General features: G+C 43.7%; 12 non-coding genes across 12 annotated transcripts; all 12 read left to right on the top strand.

Annotated features, from left to right (window-relative positions):
- The first annotated feature begins 89 nt into the window (after positions 1 to 89).
- Positions 90 to 171, top strand: trnas-gcu (transfer RNA serine (anticodon GCU)). The gene has a single exon. It is a non-coding gene; the product is annotated as a tRNA-Ser (tRNA).
- A 465-nt stretch (positions 172 to 636) lies between these two features.
- trnas-gcu (transfer RNA serine (anticodon GCU)) lies at positions 637 to 718 on the top strand. Its single transcript has one exon. It is a non-coding gene; the product is annotated as a tRNA-Ser (tRNA).
- Positions 719 to 1,192: 474 nt separating this feature from the next.
- Positions 1,193 to 1,274, top strand: trnas-gcu (transfer RNA serine (anticodon GCU)). The gene has a single exon. It is a non-coding gene; the product is annotated as a tRNA-Ser (tRNA).
- Positions 1,275 to 2,294: 1,020 nt separating this feature from the next.
- trnas-gcu (transfer RNA serine (anticodon GCU)) lies at positions 2,295 to 2,376 on the top strand. Its single transcript has one exon. It is a non-coding gene; the product is annotated as a tRNA-Ser (tRNA).
- A 474-nt stretch (positions 2,377 to 2,850) lies between these two features.
- Positions 2,851 to 2,932, top strand: trnas-gcu (transfer RNA serine (anticodon GCU)). Its single transcript has one exon. It is a non-coding gene; the product is annotated as a tRNA-Ser (tRNA).
- Positions 2,933 to 5,066: 2,134 nt separating this feature from the next.
- Positions 5,067 to 5,148, top strand: trnar-ucu (transfer RNA arginine (anticodon UCU)). The gene has a single exon. It is a non-coding gene; the product is annotated as a tRNA-Arg (tRNA).
- Positions 5,149 to 6,717: 1,569 nt separating this feature from the next.
- trnas-gcu (transfer RNA serine (anticodon GCU)) lies at positions 6,718 to 6,799 on the top strand. The gene has a single exon. It is a non-coding gene; the product is annotated as a tRNA-Ser (tRNA).
- A 1,022-nt stretch (positions 6,800 to 7,821) lies between these two features.
- On the top strand, positions 7,822 to 7,903 carry trnas-gcu (transfer RNA serine (anticodon GCU)). Its single transcript has one exon. It is a non-coding gene; the product is annotated as a tRNA-Ser (tRNA).
- A 464-nt stretch (positions 7,904 to 8,367) lies between these two features.
- On the top strand, positions 8,368 to 8,449 carry trnas-gcu (transfer RNA serine (anticodon GCU)). The gene has a single exon. It is a non-coding gene; the product is annotated as a tRNA-Ser (tRNA).
- A 1,031-nt stretch (positions 8,450 to 9,480) lies between these two features.
- On the top strand, positions 9,481 to 9,562 carry trnas-gcu (transfer RNA serine (anticodon GCU)). The gene has a single exon. It is a non-coding gene; the product is annotated as a tRNA-Ser (tRNA).
- Positions 9,563 to 10,026: 464 nt separating this feature from the next.
- trnas-gcu (transfer RNA serine (anticodon GCU)) lies at positions 10,027 to 10,108 on the top strand. Its single transcript has one exon. It is a non-coding gene; the product is annotated as a tRNA-Ser (tRNA).
- A 474-nt stretch (positions 10,109 to 10,582) lies between these two features.
- trnas-gcu (transfer RNA serine (anticodon GCU)) lies at positions 10,583 to 10,664 on the top strand. The gene has a single exon. It is a non-coding gene; the product is annotated as a tRNA-Ser (tRNA).
- The last annotated feature ends 1,650 nt before the right edge of the window (positions 10,665 to 12,314 follow it).

The raw sequence follows: 12,314 nt of genomic DNA, 5'->3' as shown, positions 1-12,314 counted from the left end.
TTGCTCTGCCTAACTTTCATAGATTTCATTCAGGGGTTTCGATACAGCAACTACAGTTTTTAAGGTCATTTGCCACATAGGTAATACAGGATGAGGTGGCCGAGTGGTTAAGGCGATGGACTGCTAATCCATTGTGCTCTGCATGCATGGGTTCGAATCCCATCCTCATCGTGTAACCAGTACAATTCTGTACTTTATTATGGCATTGGAAGATTTTGACTTTCACTAAGATGGCAGACTGCCACCGCGAGAGCACAGGACTTGGTATCTTAGTGGTGAAGGCGATGAACTACATTTGTGGATCAAAACACCAACCTCTTCACAAAACATATTTCCTCTCTTGCATGGCCCCACATGAATATAGAATCCCTGCACAATCCTAGAGAAACTGATAAGATTCATGTATTGAAGAATAGCTTTTCCAAGGGCAACCTCAATGGTGGGATTTGAACCGACACCTCAACACACCGCATCAAGCACTTAAGACAACTCGGCCTGACAACAGATTTGTTAAATGTCTCGATGGGATCGACACATGGCCCTTCCATTGCTCTGCCCAACTTTCATAGATTTCATTCAAGGGTTTCGATACAGCAACTACAGTTTTTAAGGTCATTTGCCACGTAGGTATTACAGGATGAGGTGGCCGAGTGGTTAAGGCGATGGACTGCTAATCCATTGTGCTCTGCATGCATGGGTTCGAATCCCATCCTCATCGTGTAACCAGTACAATTCTGTACTTTATTATGGCATTGGAAGATTTTGACTTTCACAAACACTGGTAAGATGGCCGACTGCCACCGCGAGAGCACAGGACTTGGTATCTTAGTGGTGAAGACGATGAACTACATGTGTGAATCAAAACACCAACCTCTTCACAAAACATATTTCCTCTCTTGCATGGCCCCACATGAATATAGAATCCCTCCACAATCCTAGAGAAACTGATAAGATTCATGTATTGAAGAAAGCTTTTCCAAGGGCAATCTCAATGGTGGGATTTGAACCGACACCTCAACACACCGCATCAAGCACTTCAGACTACTCGGCCTGACAACAGATTTGTTAAATGTCTCGATGGGATCGACACATGGCCCTGCGATTGCTCTGCCTAACTTTCATAGATTTCATTCAGGGGTTTCGATACAGCAACTACAGTTTTTTAAGGTCATTTGCCACATAGGTAATACAGGATGAGGTGGCCGAGTGGTTAAGGCGATGGACTGCTAATCCATTGTGCTCTGCATGCATGGGTTCGAATCCCATCCTCATCGTGTAACCAGTACAATTCTGTACTTTATTATGGCATTGGAAGATTTTGACTTTCACTGGTAAGATGGCAGACTGCCACCGCGAGAGCACAGGACTTGGTATCTTAGTGGTGAAGGCGATGAACTACATTTGTGGATCAAAACCAACCTCTTCACAAAACATATTTCCTCTATTGCATGGCCCCACATGAGAATAGAATCATGCACAATCCTAGAGCGACTGATAAGATTCATGTACTGAAGAATAGCTTTTCCAAGGGCAACCTCAATGGTGGGATTTGAACCGACACCTCAACACACCGCATCAAGCACTTAAGACAACTCGGCCTGACAACAGATTTGTTAAATGTCTCGATGGGATCGACACATGGCCCTTCCATTGCTCTGCCCAACTTTCATAGATTTCATTCAAGGGTTTCGATACAGCAACTACAGTTTTTAAGGTCATTTGCCACGTAGGTATTACAGGATGAGGTGGCCGAGTGGTTAAGGCGATGGACTGCTAATCCATTGTGCTCTGCATTCATGGGTTCGAATCCCATCCTCATCGTGTAACCAGTACAATTCTGTACTTTATTATGGCATTGGAAGATTTTGACTTTCACAAACACTGGTAAGATGGCCGACTGCCACCGAGAGAGCACAGGACTTGGTATCTTAGTGGTGAAGGCGATGAACTACATGTGTGGATCAAAACACCAACCTCTTCACAAAACATATTTCCTCTCTTGCATGGCCCCACAAGAATATAGAATCCCTCCACAATCCTAGAGAAACTGATGAGATTCATGTATTGAAGAAAGCTTTTCCAAGGGCAACCTCAATGGTGGGATTTGAAACGACACCTCAACACACCGCATCAAGCACTTGAGACTACTCGGCCTGACAACAGATTTGTTAAATGTCTTGATGGGATCGACACATGGCCCTGCCATTGCTCTGCCTAACTTTCATAGATTTCATTCAAGGGTTTCGATACAGCAACTACAGTTTTTAAGGTCATTTGCCACGTAGGTATTACAGGATGAGGTGGCCGAGTGGTTAAGGCGATGGACTGCTAATCCATTGTGCTCTGCATGCATGGGTTCGAATCCCATCCTCATCGTGTAACCAGTACAATTCTGTACTTTATTATGGCATTGGAAGATTTTGACTTTCACAAACACTGGTAAGATGGCCGACTGCCACCGCGAGAGCACAGGACTTGGTATCTTAGTGGTGAAGACGATGAACTACATGTGTGAATCAAAACACCAACCTCTTCACAAAACATATTTCCTCTCTTGCATGGCCCCACATGAATATAGAATCCCTCCACAATCCTAGAGAAACTGATAAGATTCATGTATTGAAGAAAGCTTTTCCAAGGGCAATCTCAATGGTGGGATTTGAACCGACACCTCAACACACCGCATCAAGCACTTCAGACTACTCGGCCTGACAACAGATTTGTTAAATGTCTCGATGGGATCGACACATGGCCCTGCGATTGCTCTGCCTAACTTTCATAGATTTCATTCAGGGGTTTCGATACAGCAACTACAGTTTTTTAAGGTCATTTGCCACATAGGTAATACAGGATGAGGTGGCCGAGTGGTTAAGGCGATGGACTGCTAATCCATTGTGCTCTGCATGCATGGGTTCGAATCCCATCCTCATCGTGTAACCAGTACAATTCTGTACTTTATTATGGCATTGGAAGATTTTGACTTTCACTAAGATGGCAGACTGCCACCGCGAGAGCACAGGACTTGGTATCTTAGTGGTGAAGGCGATGAACTACATTTGTGGATCATAGAACCAACCTCTTCGCAAAACATATTTCCTCTATTGCATGGCCCCACATGAGAATAGAATCATGCACAATCCTAGAGCGACTGATAAGATTCATGTACTGAAGAATAGCTTTTCCAAGGGCAACCTCAATGGTGGGATTTGAACCGACACCTCAACACACCGCATCAAGCACTTAAGACAACTCGGCCTGACAACAGATTTGTTAAATGTCTCGATGGGATCGACACATGGCCCTTCCATTGCTCTGCCCAACTTTCATAGATTTCATTCAAGGGTTTCGATACAGCAACTACAGTTTTTAAGGTCATTTGCCACGTAGGTATTACAGGATGAGGTGGCCGAGTGGTTAAGGCGATGGACTGCTAATCCATTGTGCTCTGCATTCATGGGTTCGAATCCCATCCTCATCGTGTAACCAGTACAATTCTGTACTTTATTATGGCATTGGAAGATTTTGACTTTCACAAACACTGGTAAGATGGCCGACTGCCACCGAGAGAGCACAGGACTTGGTATCTTAGTGGTGAAGGCGATGAACTACATGTGTGGATCAAAACACCAACCTCTTCACAAAACATATTTCCTCTCTTGCATGGCCCCACAAGAATATAGAATCCCTCCACAATCCTAGAGAAACTGATGAGATTCATGTATTGAAGAAAGCTTTTCCAAGGGCAACCTCAATGGTGGGATTTGAAACGACACCTCAACACACCGCATCAAGCACTTGAGACTACTCGGCCTGACAACAGATTTGTTAAATGTCTCGATGGGATCGACACATGGCCCTGCCATTGCTCTGCCTAACTTTCATAGATTTCATTCTAGGGTTTCGATACAGCAACTACAGTTTTTTAAGGTAATTTGCCACGTAGGTATTACAGGATGAGGTGGCCGAGTGGTTAAGGCGATGGACTGCTAATCCGTTGTGCTCTGCATGCATGGGTTCGAATCCCATCCTCATCGTGTAACCAGTACAATTCTGTACTTTATTATGGCATTGGAAGATTTTGACTTTCACAAACACTGGTAAGATGGCCGACTGCCACCGCGAGAGCACAGGACTTGGTATCTGAGTGGTGAAGGCGATGAACTACATGTCTGCATCAAAACACCAACCTCTTCACAAAACATATTTCCTCTCTTGCATGGCCCCACATGAATATAGAATCCCTCCACAATCCTAGAGAAACTGATAAGATTCATGTATTGAAGAATAGCATTTCCAAGGGCAACCTCAATGGTGGCATTTGAACCGACACCTCAACACACCGCATCAAGCACTTTAGACAACTCGGCCTGACAACAGATTTGTTAAATGTCTCGATGGGATCGACACATGGCCCTGCCATTGCTCTGCCTAACTTCCATAGATTTCATTCAAGGGTTTCTGTACAGCAACTACAGTTTTTTAAGGTCATTTGCCACGTAGGTATTACAGGATGAGGTGGCCGAGTGGTTAAGGCGATGGACTGCTAATCCATTGTGCTCTGCATGCATGGCTTCGAATCCCATCCTCATCGTGTAACCAGTACAATTCTGTACTTTATTATGGCATTGGAAGATTTTCACTTTCACAAACACTGGTAAGATGGCCGACTGCCACCGCGAGAGCACAGTCCTTGGTATCTTAGTGGTGAAGGCGATGAACTACATGTGTGGATCAAAACACCAATCTCTTCACAAAACATATTTCCTCTCTTGCATGGCCCCACATGAATATAGAATCCCTCCACAATCCTAGAGAAACTGATATGATTCATATATTGAAGAAAAGCTTTTCCAAGGGCAAACTCAATGGTGGGATTTGAACCGACACCTCAACACACCGCATCAAGCACTTTAGACAACTCGGCCTGACAACAGATTTGTTAAATGTCTCGATGGGATCGACACATGGCCCTGCCATTGCTCTGCCTAACTTTCATAGATTTCATTCAAGTGTTTCGATACAGCAACTACAGTTTTTAAAGGTCATATGCCACATAGGTATTACAGGATGAGGTGGCCGAGTGGTTAAGGCGATGGACCTCTAATCCATTGTGCTCTGCATGCATGGGTTCTAATCCCATCCTCTTCATGTAACCAGTACAATTGTGTACTTTATTATGGCATTGCAAGATTTTGACTTTCACAAACACTGGTAAGATGGCCGACTGCCACCGCGAGCACAGGACTTGGTATCTTAGTGGTGAAGACGATGAACTACATGTGTGAATCAAAACACCAACCTCTTCACAAAACATATTTCCTCTCTTGCATGGCCCCACATGAATATAGAATCCCTCCACAATCCTAGAGCAACTGATAAGATTAATGTATTGAAGAAAGCTTTTCCAAGGGCAACCTCAATGGTGGGATTTGAACCAACACACCGCATCAAGCACTTGAGACAACTCGGCCTGACAACAGATTTGTTAAATGTCTCGATGGGATCGACACATGGCCCTGCCATTGCTCTGCCTAACTTTCATAGATTTCATTCAAGTGTTTCGATACAGCAACTACAGTTTTTAAAGGTCATATGCCACGTAGGTATTACAGGATGAGGTGGCCGAGTGGTTAAGGCAATGGACTGCTAATCCATTGTGCTCTGCATGCATGGCTTTGAATCCCATCCTCATCGTGTAACCAGTACAATTCTGTACTTTATTATGGCATTGGAAGATTTTCACTTTCACAAACACTGGTAAGATGGCCGACTGCCACCGCGAGAGCACAGTACTTGGTATCTTAGTGGTGAAGGCGATGAACTACATGTGTGGATCAAAACACCAACCTCTTCATATAACATATTTCCTCTCTTGCATGGCCCCACATGAATATAGAATCCCTCCACAATCCTAGAGAAACTGATAAGATTCATGTATTGAAGAATAGCTTTTCCAAGGGCAACCTCAATGGTGGGATTTGAACCAACACACCGCATCAAGCACTTGAGACAACTCGGCCTGACAACAGATTTGTTAAATGTCTCGATGGGATCGACACATGGCCCTGCCATTGCTCTGCCTAACTTTCATAGATTTCATTCAGGGGTTTCGATATAGCAACTACAGTTTTTTAAGGTCATTTGCCACGTAGGTAATACAGGATGAGGTGGCCGAGTGGTTAAGGCGATGGACTGCTAATCCATTGTGCTCTGCATGCATGGGTTTGAATCCCATCCTCATCTTGTGTCCGGTACAATTCTGTACTTTATTATGGCATTGGAAGATTTTGACTTTCACAAACACTGGTAAGATGGCCGACTGCCACCGCGAGAGCACAGGACTTGGTATATTAGTGGTGAAGGCGATGAACTACATGTGTGGTTCAAAACACCAACCTCTTCACAAAACATATTTCCTCTCTTGCATGGCCCCACATGAATATAGAATCCCTCCACAATCCTAGAGAAACTGATAAGATTCATGTATTGAAGAAAGCTTTTCCAAGGGCAATCTCAATGGTGGGATTTGAACCGACACCTCAACACACCGCATCAAGCACTTCAGACTACTCGGCCTGACAACAGATTTGTTAAATGTCTCGATGGGATCGACACATGGCCCTGCGATTGCTCTGCCTAACTTTCATAGATTTCATTTAGGGGTTTCGATACAGCAACTACAGTTTTTTAAGGTCATTAGCCACGTAGGTAATACAGGATGAGGTGGCCGAGTGGTTAAGGCGATGGACTGCTAATCCATTGTGCTCTGCATGCATGGGTTCGAATCCCATCCTCATCGTGTAACAAGTACAATTCTGTACTTTGTTATGGCATTGGAAGATTTTGACTTTCACTAAGATGGCCGACTGCCACCTCGAGAGCACAGGACTTGGTATCTTAGTGGTGAAGGCGATGAACTACATGTGTGGATCAAAACACCAACCTCTTCATATAACATATTTCCTCTCTTGCATGGCCCCACATGAATATAGAATCCCTCCACAATCCTAGAGAAACTGATAAGATTCATCTATTGAAGAATAGCTTTTCCAAGGGCAACCTCAATGGTGGGATTTGAACCGGCACCTCAACACACCGCATCAAGCACTTGAGACAACTCGGCCTGACAACAGATTTGTTAAATGTCTCGATGGGATCGACACATGGCCCTGCCATTGCTCTGCCTAAGTTTCATAGATTTCATTCAAGGGTTTCGATACAGCAACAACAGTTTCTTAAGGTAATTTGCCACGTAGGTATTACAGGAAGAGGTGGCAGAGTGGTTAAGGCGATGGATTGCTACGCCATTGCGCTCTGGATGCATGGGTTCGAATCCCATCCTCATCGTGTAACCAGTACAATTCTGTACTTTATTATGGCATTGGAAGATTTTGACTTTCACAAACACTGGTAAGATGGCCGACTGCCACCGCGAGAGCACAGGACTTGGTATATTAGTGGTGAAGGCGATGAACTACATGTGTGGTTCAAAACACCAACCTCTTCACAAAACATATTTCCTCTCTTGCATGGCCCCACATGAATATAGAATCCCTCCACAATCCTAGAGAAACTGATAAGATTCATTTATTGAAGAAAGCTTTTCCAAGGGCAATCTCAATGGTGGGATTTGAACCGACACCTCAACACACCGCATCAAGCACTTCAGACTACTCGGCCTGACAACAGATTTGTTAAATGTCTCGATGGGATCGACACATGGCCCTGCGATTGCTCTGCCTAACTTTCATAGATTTCATTCAGGGGTTTCGATACAGCAACTACAGTTTTTTAAGGTCATTTGCCACATAGGTAATACAGGATGAGGTGGCCGAGTGGTTAAGGCGATGGACTGCTAATCCATTGTGCTCTGCATGCATGGGTTCGAATCCCATCCTCATCGTGTAACCAGTACAATTCTGTACTTTATTATGGCATTGGAAGATTTTGACTTTCACTAAGATGGCAGACTGCCACCGCGAGAGCACAGGACTTGGTATCTTAGTGGTGAAGGCGATGAACTACATTTGTGGATCATAACACCAACCTCTTCGCAAAACATATTTCCTCTATTGCATGGCCCCACATGAGAATAGAATCATGCACAATCCTAGAGCGACTGATAAGATTCATGTACTGAAGAATAGCTTTTCCAAGGGCAACCTCAATGGTGGGATTTGAACCGACACCTCAACACACTGCATCAAGCACTTAAGACAACTCGGCCTGACAACAGATTTGTTAAATGTCTCGATGGGATCGACACATGGCCCTTCCATTGCTCTGCCCAACTTTCATAGATTTCATTCAAGGGTTTCGATACAGCAACTACAGTTTTTAAGGTCATTTGCCACGTAGGTATTACAGGATGAGGTGGCCGAGTGGTTAAGGCGATGGACTGCTAATCCATTGTGCTCTGCATGCATGGGTTCGAATCCCATCCTCATCGTGTAACCAGTACAATTCTGTACTTTATTATGACATTGGAAGATTTTGACTTTCACAAACACTGGTAAGATGGCCGACTGCCACCGCGAGAGCACAGGACTTGGTATCTTAGTGGTGAAGGCGATGAACTACATGTGTGGATCAAAACACCAACCTCTTCACAAAACTTATTTCCTCTCTTGCATGGCCCCGCAAGAATATAGAATCCCTCCACAATCCTAGAGAAACTGATGAGATTCATGTATTGAAGAAAGCTTTTCCAAGGGCAACCTCAATGGTGGGATTTGAAACGACACCTCAACACACCGCATCAAGCACTTGAGACTACTCGGCCTGACAACAGATTTGTTAAATGTCTCGATGGGATCGACACATGGCCCTGCCATTGCTCTGCCTAACTTTCATAGATTTCATTCTAGGGTTTCGATACAGCAACTACAGTTTTTTAAGGTAATTTGCCACGTAGGTATTACAGGATGATGTGGCCGAGTGGTTAAGGCGATGGACTGCTAATCCATTGTGCTCTGCATGCATGGGTTCGAATCCCATCCTCATCATGTAACCAGTACAATTCTGTACTTTATTATGGCATTGGAAGATTTTGACTTTCACAAACACTGGTAAGATGGCCGACTGCCACCGCGAGAGCACAGGACTTGGTATCTGAGTGGTGAAGGCGATGAACTACATGTCTGGATCAAAACACCAACCTCTTCACAAAAGATATTTCCTCTCTTGCATGGCCCCACATGAATATAGAATCCCTCCACAATCCTAGAGAAACTGATAAGATTCATGTATTGAAGAATAGCTTTTCCAAGGGCAACCTCAATGGTGGCATTTGAACCGACACCTCAACACACCGCATCAAGCACTTCAGACTACTCGGCCTGACAACAGATTTGTTAAATGTCTCGATGGGATCGACACATGGCCCTGCGATTGCTCTGCCTAACTTTCATAGATTTCATTCAGGGGTTTCGATACAGCAACTACAGTTTTTTAAGGTCATTTGCCACATAGGTAATACAGGATGAGGTGGCCGAGTGGTTAAGGCGATGGACTGCTAATCCATTGTGCTCTGCATGCATGGGTTCGAATCCCATCCTCATCGTGTAACCAGTACAATTCTGTACTTTATTATGGCATTGGAAGATTTTGACTTTCACTAAGATGGCAGACTGCCACCGCGAGAGCACAGGACTTGGTATCTTAGTGGTGAAGGCGATGAACTACATTTGTGGATCATAACACCAACCTCTTCGCAAAACATATTTCCTCTATTGCATGGCCCCACATGAGAATAGAATCATGCACAATCCTAGAGCGACTGATAAGATTCATGTACTGAAGAATAGCTTTTCCAAGGGCAACCTCAATGGTGGGATTTGAACCGACACCTCAACACACCGCATCAAGCACTTAAGACAACTCGGCCTGACAACAGATTTGTTAAATGTCTCGATGGGATCGACACATGGCCCTTCCATTGCTCTGCCCAACTTTCATAGATTTCATTCAAGGGTTTCGATACAGCAACTACAGTTTTTAAGGTCATTTGCCACATAGGTATTACAGGATGAGGTGGCCGAGTGGTTAAGGCGATGGACTGCTAATCCATTGTGCTCTGCATGCATGGGTTCGAATCCCATCCTCATCGTGTAACCAGTACAATTCTGTACTTTATTATGACATTGGAAGATTTTGACTTTCACAAACACTGGTAAGATGGCCGACTGCCACCGCGAGAGCACAGGACTTGGTATCTTAGTGGTGAAGGCGATGAACTACATGTGTGGATCAAAACACCAACCTCTTCACAAAACTTATTTCCTCTCTTGCATGGCCCCACAAGAATATAGAATCCCTCCACAATCCTAGAGAAACTGATGAGATTCATGTATTGAAGAAAGCTTTTCCAAGGGCAACCTCAATGGTGGGATTTGAAACGACACCTCAACACACCGCATCAAGCACTTGAGACTACTCGGCCTGACAACAGATTTGTTAAATGTCTCGATGGGATCGACACATGGCCCTGCCATTGCTCTGCCTAACTTTCATAGATTTCATTCTAGGGTTTCGATACAGCAACTACAGTTTTTTAAGGTAATTTGCCACGTAGGTATTACAGGATGAGGTGGCCGAGTGGTTAAGGCGATGGACTGCTAATCCATTGTGCTCTGCATGCATGGGTTCGAATCCCATCCTCATCGTGTAACCAGTACAATTCTGTACTTTATTATGGCATTGGAAGATTTTGACTTTCACAAACACTGGTAAGATGGCCGACTGCCACCGCGAGAGCACAGGACTTGGTATCTGAGTGGTGAAGGCGATGAACTACATGTCTGGATCAAAACACCAACCTCTTCACAAAACATATTTCCTCTCTTGCATGGCCCCACATGAATATAGAATCCCTCCACAATCCTAGAGAAACTGATAAGATTCATGTATTGAAGAATAGCTTTTCCAAGGGCAACCTCAATGGTGGGATTTGAACCGACACCTCAACACACCGCATCAAGCACTTTAGACAACTCGGCCTGACAACAGATTTGTTAAATGTCTCGATGGGATCGACACATGGCCCTGCCATTGCTCTGCCTAACTTCCATAGATTTCATTCAAGGGTTTCGGTACAGCAACTACAGTTTTTTAAGGTCATTTGCCACGTAGGTATTACAGGATGAGGTGGCCGAGTGGTTAAGGCGATGGACTGCTAATCCATTGTGCTCTGCATGCATGGCTTCGAATCCCATCCTCATCGTGTAACCAGTACAATTCTGTACTTTATTATGGCATTGGAAGATTTTGACTTTCACAAACACTGGTAAGATGGCCGACTGCCACCGCGATAGCACAGGACTTGGTATCTTAGTGACCAATTCGCACTCATTTCTAATTCATTAATGAATTGTAAGTTCATTAATTATGCATGAAGTAGATCGAGACCAGTCTTAAAAGCCAGGTAAAGAGCGTTTAATTCCAGAGAGTACTGAAGCATACACATTTTTCCACAGGTTATAAACTGAACATGACATCATCAGTTTATCCCCCTTCTCTCCGATTCTCACAAGAGCCCATTGTTCATTAGGCCTGGAACGTCTCCCAGACATTTCTTATCTGTCTGACAAGCCATAGCTTCGCTCCTCCGTTAACTTCCCAAGAGGCCCAGACAATTAATTCGTTCTGCTTACATTTTCAGTAACAGCTTAACCAATAACTTTTACTTTTCATACCATAACATAATAGTATTAGAATAAATGGTTCTAATCAATAATGTATACATAATTAATCATCTAAACTATAATTTCCTCTAACAATCCTCCCTTTGATCAAATATTATACATTCAATTCTACATCTAGTTTTATTTAATCATAAAAAATGAAAGTATAAACGAACTTAACTAACCTTTTTATAGAGGTTTATCAGATTATCATATGAATAGACACATAATCAACAAATCAATTATAAATGTTTATCCAACTCTTCACATCTCATTAATCAAATCTAACCTTAACTCCAACTGTTTTTAAACCTACATCAGAATCATAACTCTTCCTTCCGGATTTTCGTCAGACCATTAAAAAAAAAAGTTTAATCATGGAAACCAATTACAATCTAATTCCCCTTCATCTCAACACTAGCCTCATCAAACATAAATTCCCCACAAATGACAGATCCAGATTCGTCCACTTCCTCTGTAGACATGCCTTCAGTCCTCCACAGGTCAGAACCTGGAATCGGCCCATAACGCACCATCTGTAGTGTCATTGATCTCTCCAGAGTCCTGGAAATTAGACAACAGCCGCATAAAATTAAAACAGTCATGCAGGTGGATACAGCCCAAAACACCCTG

Source organism: Oncorhynchus nerka, linkage group LG16, assembly GCF_034236695.1.
Source record: "Oncorhynchus nerka isolate Pitt River linkage group LG16, Oner_Uvic_2.0, whole genome shotgun sequence".
Taxonomy (NCBI): Eukaryota; Metazoa; Chordata; class Actinopteri; order Salmoniformes; family Salmonidae; genus Oncorhynchus; species Oncorhynchus nerka.
The sequence above is the reverse complement of the archived record's forward strand: the minus strand, read 5'-3'. Positions and strand labels throughout refer to the sequence as shown.